At 39.7% G+C, this 9,375-nt stretch overlaps 1 pseudogene; it reads right to left on the bottom strand.

The window, feature by feature from the left end:
- Positions 1-8,036: 8,036 nt before the first annotated feature.
- Positions 8,037-8,878, bottom strand: LOC138984780 (S-phase kinase-associated protein 1 pseudogene; annotated as a pseudogene).
- Positions 8,879-9,375: the final 497 nt, after the last annotated feature.

Genomic DNA, 9,375 nt, shown 5'->3' on the forward strand with positions numbered 1-9,375 from the left:
TATGTTTTTCTTGGGCATAACATCCTATTTTATATTTAGAAGGCTTTGCCATAATTTCTTGCTTCTTTTGCATCTGTAAGTCATCTCCTTTCAGCCGTCTCCTGGAGTTATATCTTCTTCATATTGTGTATTCTTTTCCCCAAACTCTACACAACTGGATTTTTGCTTTTCTTTCCCCTAAAGGAAACATTTATTCTTTAAACCTTGTATAACAGAATATGCCTGTTGGTTATATAATAGCACCCACCAGCCACTTGTGTGTTCTTTTTCTAGAGGATGTACTTGAATGCCCACACCCATGTTGTTCCTTTCAATAGAATGACACAAGTAGTTATCATTTAGTTCCTGAAAGATGGTTGGATGCATTCCATTAATTTCAAAGCATGTCCAGAAAATTGATCTGAAAGCAAACAGCAAGTGAATATGAAACCAAGACAAAGGCTTTCCAATTACAAGTAAAAAAATAATAATACAAAGGGGAAGAGCCCAGGAATATACCTCATTAGAAACATGCTGGGAATTTGAATGTGTTTTCAAAAGGGTACATACTGTTTACTACCAAAAAAAGTACACACATTGTACCATTACATTTATGTGTTTCAAGAATAGGCTAAACTGAACTGTGGAGACAGAAGTCAGAGTAGTGGTCACGCCTGGGGACGAGTAATGACTGGAAAGGTCCTGAAGATCCTGAATGTGTTCTATAGGATGAAGATCCTGGGTGTTGGGTATACGGATGTGTATGTATATATTCTGTAAAAGTTGATCAAGCTATACCCTTGTGATGAGTGCACTCAAAAAATTGGCCCAAGCAAAACAAAACAATTACAGTGTTTACAAAGTCAGTTACTAAAATCTTTAATAAACACTTGCAGTCACTATGGACTATATCTGAGACTATCCGATATATTATTATTATTAAAATCTGGTATGCTTGTTACTGGATAAGCTTTTCTGCTCAGTAGGCTGGTATAATGAGAATGATCATGGTTTCTATTTCCTGACTGCCTGCAGTGGGACAGGCACTGTATATACAGTTTGTTATCTCAGTATAGGGAAGGTGATATTATTCCTATTTTCCAGATAAGGAGATGGAACCAGAAAGATCTTAAGTAGTTGCTAGAGAACACATAGCTAAAGAGAAGCAATTAGAGATTTAAACTCAGGTTTCTAAAACTCCAAAGCCTATGTAGTTTCTCCCACTCTATATGGCAGCCAGGTAGATAATTATGAATTCAGTTCAGTTCAGTTTAGTCGCTCAGTCGTGTCCAACTCTTTGCGACCCCATGAATTGCAGCACGCCAGCCCTCCCTGTCCATCACCAACTCCCGGAGTTCACTCAGACTCACGTCCATCAAGTCGGTGATACCATCCAGCCATCTCATCCTCTGTTGTCCCCTTTTCCTCCTTCCCCCAATCCCCCCCAGCATCAGAGTCTTTTCCAATGAGTCAGCCCATCGCATCAGGTGGCCAAACTATTGGAGTTTCAGCTTCAACATCAGTCCTTCAAGTGAACACCCAGGGCTGATCTCCTTTAGAGTGGACTGGTTGGATCTCCTTGCAGTCCAAGGGACTCTCAAGAGTCTTCTCCAACACCACAGTTCAAAAGCATCAATTCTTTGGCGCTCAGCTTTCTTCACAGTCCAGCTCTCGCATCCATACATGACCACAGGAAAAACCATAGCCTTGGCTATTAGTATTCTTATTAGTCTTTTTTACTACAGGCAAGGTATTCTGCTATGTGTAGCATTATTATTATTATTTTTTTTCCTGTTAGGTCTTCATTGCAATGTGCAGGTTCTTTGTTGCATCTTGTAAGCTTCCCTAGCTGTGGTGCGCAGGCTTAGTTGCCCCAAGGAATGTGGGATTTTACTTCCCTGACCAGGAATCAAACTCAAATTCCCTGCACTGGAAGGCAGATTCTTTACCACTGGACCACCAGGGTCCCTATGTAACCCTTAAATATTCCTGTCTTTTGCTTTAGAAAATATGTGAGTGTAGATATATTGAAATGTTATAGATGCTAGCTGATGCTAGCACACTTCCTAAAGCCTATAGTCCTCACCACGTGGGCTTTGGTAGTTGTGGCTTGCAGGCTCTAGAGTGCAGGCTCAGTAGTTGTGGCACCACGGCATGCAGAACCTTCCTGGACCAGGTTGAACCCATGTCTCCTGTATTAGCAGGTGGATTCTTAACCAGTGGGCCACCAGAGAAGTCCCCAAAGCATCACTTTAAATTAGCACAGGAAGTCTGTGAGATTCCAAGTATTTCTCTTTCCCATTTTACAGATGAGGATGTGAAGATTCAGGTTAAAAGATCTGATAGCTAGTAAATTTCAACGTCTGGTAGCCTGGCTTCAGAGCCCATACCTTTTACCAGTCTATTATATTGCATATTAATGATTTTTGGAAAATGTAACTGAAAAAAGAAACAGACTGATCATTTTTTTTAAAATCTGAAAACAATTTACAAGAACAGACATGAATAGAAGCATTTGTCAGATTTACATCCATTATTAAGATGAATTTGAGAAATGATATTGGTGTATTGGATTTTTTCTTCTGTTTAGAAAGCTTATGAGCTCATAAGTTTAGTGATTGCGTGGGACTAGGCATTTTTGCAAGAGGTTATGCAATTGATATCAGTCACTTGACATGAGTGGTTGAAGGCTTTGCCAGTCCTCTGTCTATGCACTCCTTATCTAAGAAAACAAGTCCAAGATATCTATTCCTCTCTCTTGACTTTAATGACTATATGACTATTTCTGGTGCTTCCATAAGAAGTCTTAGATTATGTCACTTTAGTTCTGTTATTTTTAAGGTGTTTTTATCTGTGGATTAAAATCTATTTATATATTTAGGATCTAATGTAGTCTCTATGGAGACCCATCTTATGTGGATGCTTTTGGTCTCCACAAATCTTTTGTATGATTTCTTATACTTTCAGATCATCATATTCTACTGTTAGGTCTTTTTTTTTTTTTTTTCCTGTCATTTCTTTCCCTACAGATTTGAAGCTTTTCACCATCAAGGACTTCCCACCCTTACCTTTTGTTTCTAAGAGAAAATCTGTAAGTGTAGTACAAGAAGCAACTTTATACTATTCACCTAGATTCATCAGTTGTTAACACCTTGCCACATTTCCTTTCTTTGTTTTTCTGTAATACATCTTTGTGTAAATGTGTGCAGTGTAAGTGTAAGGTATATATGTATATATACATAATTTTTCTCAACTATTTGAGAATTGGCTGCAGACATTGTAACAAATCCTTTAACAGTCATATTCTGAGAACAAGGAAATTTGCCTCCATAATGGACAATGTGCCATGACTATATATTTGGGACATTTAACCTTAATTTAAGACCATCTAGTATTTTGCACATATGCAGATTTGTCCAGTTGTCTCAGTCATATCTTTTCTGGGTCATAACCCCGACCCCCACCTTTTTTTTTCCAATCCAGGATTTAACTGAAGATCCCACATTATATTTAGTTATCTTGTCTCTTTGGTTTCCTTTTAATCCAGAACAAACCCTTAGACTTTTTAGTGTTTGATGAGTAAAGATGTTTGTTTTAAACATCTTCACCTTTACAGTCAGCATTTCCAATTTGTTTAGTGAATTATTCCCCTGGAACCCTGCAAAAGTAAAATATTAAAATAATTCTTATGCACTCTGAAAAAGATGGAAATAATGTCAAAATACACCTAGAATTTCCTGCATTGGCAGGCAGATTCTTTGCCACTGCACCACTTGGAAAGCCCATGCACCTAGATTTTCACTGATTCTCCACTGTTTATCCAGCAAACATGGTGGTTAGACTGAAGGATACAAAGAAGAGAAAGCTTCTATGTCAGCTTTGAAGATGCGCAGCTTCTAATCACAGACTGGTCTAAAATCTTTTTTTAGTTAGAGATATTTTCACGTTTTTTTAATTTTTTTTTCATGTTTTTTTAAATCACCCTGAGTTTTAGAAAAGGAAGCAAAGTTCCAACCAAGCCCTTTACTGCTGAAGTCAGCTGAGCTTTTGGAAGCCAATGCCAACACAAATGGCATGCTGAAGAAAACAAATTTAAATGCAAAGTGTGACTAATAGTGAAATACTATTCTTACAAAAGTTACTATTGTGACCATTTCTATCACCATCATACACAATTTCCTTTGTTACCAGGATGAGCCTTCTGAGAAAGCAAGACAGGCTTCCTCACAAAGCAAGGAAATTAGCAATTGTTCAATGACTACAAGGACAAGTTATGTGAGAAGTTGCCATAACGACATGATGAGGCTGTCTGTGTGGCTTAATTTCAGTCACACTGAATCTGACTTGACGTCATGTTTTAAAATGAGTCAATATTGTAGGGATTTTGAGGCAAAGATATAAATACGAATTGTATGGACTGAGTTCTCATGTGAATGTGAGCTTGCCAGTAAGAGAGCTTCCAATTTACTCTCCTCATTTCTCCATCAAACAAGAGCATTCTATGAAGCAGAGCTTAAATGTTGTTTCTGGAAATCTACTTTCACTACACAAAGAATTTGATAAGCTATTAGGTTTCACGTTGCCATTAAGCAAATCAATATTGAGCCTATCATCCATTAACAAATTAGTAGGAAATCTGAGCATTTCTTCTTTGAACACTGAAGGCAATGTCAGCCATAAGCATTGTTGGAGATGCGTCTTTTATTGGCTGAAATAGAAAGTCACTTTTCTGATAAAGTGTTTTTCTATTCTTTCTTACTGTTTTGATGAAAATACAATAGCTAGTATTTATTGAGAGCATTGGGTTATACTGTATGAGTGACACTTTCGTGTTCATTCTTTCATTTAGTCCCCATAGCAAACCTATGAAATAGGATTTTACATTATTATCTTCAGTTACAGCCTCAGGCCGAAAAAGGTTAAATAAAATTTTTTTAAGTGCTGGAGCTGGGATCTAACCCCTGCACTGTCTGGGTTGGAACCCAGTACAGATTCTGATTCATGGATGCAGGAGGGAGCCTTGAGTTCTACATATCTAATCATCCCCTAGATATGCCAATGCTGATGATCCAGGGACTGCAGTTTGAGAAGCAATTGTTTAAGCCACTACACAGTGGTTCCCATGCTTGGGTGTTGTATGGACTCTGTTTAGAAAATAGAAGTGGACATCTTGGGATGCTGCCTACAGAAACACCATGAATAAACTGGAATCTAATTTTATTAAACTGTCTTTCATTTAGGAAACGTCACAGCAATTTAGATCATAATTTAGGTGAAAATATAAAATACTTGTGTAACACGTGAACTGCAATGTAAAGTCTATGAACTCTTGGGATGCCTATGAAACCCAAATTGAGAAAAATTGCACTACATGTCACATGGTGGTTTGTTAATCAATAATCCACATTTATGAAGTAACTCTTCTCCCAGTTTCCTCGGTTGTTGCTACATTAGCACTACAAAAGTTATTATTTAGAACATCTTCCATAGATCATGATTCTTTCCAAGCAGTTGATTGGATTATTTGCAAAACCAATTTATATAATCTTTATTTTACACGTTTCCTCTCATCAGTATATAAATAGGTCCCACTACAGGTAGGACTAGAAGGCAAGCCTTTCTATTTCTGGTATTGTATTTAGAATGTCTTGTTCACACTCCCAAACTAAGAAAAAAGTCCTTCTGCCTTCACCGATTTGTTAGGGGAGAGACCATGGCAGACTCTAAATAAGGAATGTAGCTTTATCGCTGATAGGCAGGTAGATACACTTACTTACTTACTTCTTTGAGGCAGGTAGATACACTTACTTACTTACTTCTTTGACAGTTTAAACCTAAGTGATGGATTCATTCGTAGAGAGTGTTTACTTGAGGAAAAGAGCTAGGGGTGGGGGTGGGGGCGGGGGAGAGAAGAGGAGGGGCCCCTGAGCTGATGCAGTGGTATCTGCCCATCAATTTTTTCATTCATGCCCTCTGAAAGCAGTGTGGTGTTTTGATTAAAAGACTGGTTCTCATGTCAGATGTAGACGTGAATCTTGACTTTGGCACTGATCAACTGTGTGGCCTTGGGCAAGTCACACTGCCTCACTGACCAATTTGAAAAGAAGGGACCTCCCCCACCCCGAGTCTCTCTGAAATCTCTTGCCACCCCCTGCTTGTGGGTTTTCTCTCCCACTAAACATTCCCTCCACTCTGGCCACCCAGCACAGAACTAATTATGGACACTATGGGGTCTAAACACTCTTGGCTCCTTGCCTGATCAGGACAACTCTGAGGTGTCCTACATCAAAATCCCAGGAGGGCTTGGTAAAGTCCAACATGCTGGTCCTACCTCAGGGTTTCTCATTTAGCAGGCCTGGGGTGCAGACCTGAGAATTTGCACCTCTAACAAATTTCTGGGCAATGCTGATGGTCTGGGGACCACACTTTGAGAATCACTGACATACATGATCTCCAGAGCTCCTCTGAGGGATGAACCACCTCCTTGAGTGGAGACTTTGCTTATACGGCAATCTTCTTCCCTCTTCTTCCCTTCCCTACTCTGCTTTCTCATTTCTCTCTCCACACCTACTAATCATGGAACACTTTCAACACTTTCACAGAAATTCTCAGTTTGGGAACCCAAATGAAAATAAGAGCTCCTCTTCCCTTGTTGTTTAGTTGCTCAGTTGCATCCAACTGAGTTGACTCAGTTTGTGACGTTTGTGACATGTCCTGGCAGGCTCCTCTGTCCATGGGATTTCCCAGGAAAGAATACTGGATTGGTTGCCATTTCCTTTACTTTCACACCAATTCTTAGTTTGGAAACCCAAACTAAGATAAGGGCTCCTCTCATAGAGGTGTTAGCTCTTGTTTTTGTTGTCTAGTCGTTAACTTTGTGACCCCATGGACTGCAGCACACCAGGCTCCTCTGTCCTCCACTATCTCCCAGAGTCTGCTCAAATTCATGTCCATTAAGTCAGTCATATTATCTAACCATCTTATTCTCTGCCACCACTTTCTCCTCTTGCCTTCAATCTTTCCCAGCTTTAGAGTCTTTTCCATAGGGTCTTTCACATAGGATATGTTATAAAACAGTATGTGATTGGTACTTTTCAAAAAATATTTTATTTTTATAAAGAAATAATATTGCAGTTTTTATATTTTAATATAAAATGTTATATTTTGCACTTTAAACTACCTCCTTCCTGCAGATGTGACATGTCTTCCCAGGGGAGCTACCCCAAGCCCACACTCGTCTAAAGCAGAGAGGTCTGGGTCATAGGAGGAAGAACGCCCCCTTGGTTGTTGCAGTGTGTGTCTGGATAGAGAACAGTATTCCTTTAGACCAAAGGGAGTTTACCTGGAGGCAGGGAGATAAGGTGGATAGTGGTTGCCTTCTCGCCAGCATTTCATGGGAAACTGGGGAATCAGGGAACATGGCGTATTTGGCCTGTGTCAATCTTTGTAGTTTGCAAAGTACGTTACACTGAACCTGGGGTCATCTCTGAACATTAGCATTTATTTATTTGTTAATTACTGCATTTTAAAGCAAAGGCATCTTCTGTAGTAACTAAAACCAGGAGCTCTGGGATCAGACTGCCTGGATCATAACCCTGCCTTTACTATCTGCTTATTTGGGACCTTGGGTGAGTTTAAAGCAGTTCTAAGTCTCCATTTCCTGGTCTTCAAGGTGAAGATAAAACTAATCCTCTCCTTTGTAAAATGGTAACATAAGAGGGTTTTTTTTGTTGTTTGTTTTTCACTTGACTGATCATGTAAAGAGATGAGTACATTCCCTGGCAAGAGTATGAATTCAGCAATATTATCAGTATTATTGTTTTTGTTACTTTCATCATTGTTGTTGTTAGTTGTGTTGCTATTACTAGCACTAATTGTTGTTGTTGTTGTTTAGTTGCTAAGTCGTGTCCAACTCTTTGTTTTTTTTTTTTTTTTTTTCAGAAGGTTTTTTGCAAGTTGCTTTATTTACAACGCCAACTTTAAAAGTCACTGAACTAAAATTAACTGGACAATAAACTAGGCAGAAATTGCTTTACAAAAAGGGAAAGCCCAAAATGCCACTTTCTATAGGGAACCCACAGTTCAATTTTATTCAGAGCAAAGAAAAGAAACTTTCAATCACACTAGAAGAAACTGGGCCTTAAGTTTGGGAACTGTACTGAAACTACACATGCAATGAGGACAACATTCTGCTGATACAATTGACTTGCTGCTGCATTTGTTGACTCTTTTTCTAATATTAACAATTATAAACAAAGCAGTGCAACTAGTATTTGGAATAATCCTTACAGTGTTACAGCATTAGACACGAAATTTCACTTCTCCTCACACCACTGGTTCTCTTTGCTGCACCTGGGCTTCCTCTTCTTCAGTAAAATCATTTTTTGATATTGAATGTCTTTCCTCCTCAGGAGTTTTGCCCTTGATCATATTAGCAACAGTCTTGCAGGTTCAAGCAAACCTTTGATGTCTAAATAGTTTGCTGCCAATATAAGTTCAAAGAGTGTCCCTTGGTCAACTTTCAGGAATTCTTGATCCCAAACAGGTATATCATCTGTTCGTTTTTCTTTGTTCTCATCATCCTCAGGAGGAGGAGGATGATCCTTGTGGTGAGTGCACCACTGAATGACCTTTTTCAATATTGCTGCATTAACATTTGGCAAGGGGACTGGATCATCATCTCCTTCATCATCCATTCCCAAATCTTCCAACATAGTCTTGATGGTCACAGATTGTTTTGCAATTTCAACATCAACTTCGAATATCTCTCCATCAGAGCTCTGCAACTTAATTGAAGGCATGGTGGTAGGTCTCAAGGAGATGGCGGGCCGGAGGCTGAAGTGAGCAGGGCAACGTCGTCAAACAGCAACACTGAAAAGCGGAGAACAAGGCCACTACCGTGTCCAACTCTTTGAAACTCCATGGACTGTAGCCTGCCAGGCTCCTCTGTCCATGGAATTTTCCAGGCAAGAATATTGGAGTGGGTTCAATTTCCTTCTCCAGGGGATCTTCCCAACCCAAGAATCAAATCTGTGTCTCCTGCATTGGCAGGTGGATTCTTTACCACCAAGAGGCCTGGGAAGCCTCATTATTAGAGTTAATTAGGTGCCAATCATTAGGCAGTGGAATGGCTGCAATGCTGAAGCATAAATTCCAGTGCCAAAATGAACGTCTAAATCCTTGGGAGTTGATGTACAACTTGAGTAGTCAGGCAAGAAGGGGCTGAAGAAACTGCTGGACTTGGCCTCCTGTGGAGTATCCTGCCCTGAGGCTCCAAACTGGAGCCCTGTGTGACTGAAGCCAGGCCCCTCTGTCAGTCTTGTCCCACAGCAGAGTTGACGTTGGCATCCCCACGCCCCAGCACAGTTCTGCATGGCTGCGCTTCCCGCTAAGTGA

This window comes from Bos mutus, chromosome 22 (genome assembly GCF_027580195.1).
Source record: "Bos mutus isolate GX-2022 chromosome 22, NWIPB_WYAK_1.1, whole genome shotgun sequence".
In the NCBI taxonomy this organism is placed as follows: domain Eukaryota; kingdom Metazoa; phylum Chordata; class Mammalia; order Artiodactyla; family Bovidae; genus Bos; species Bos mutus.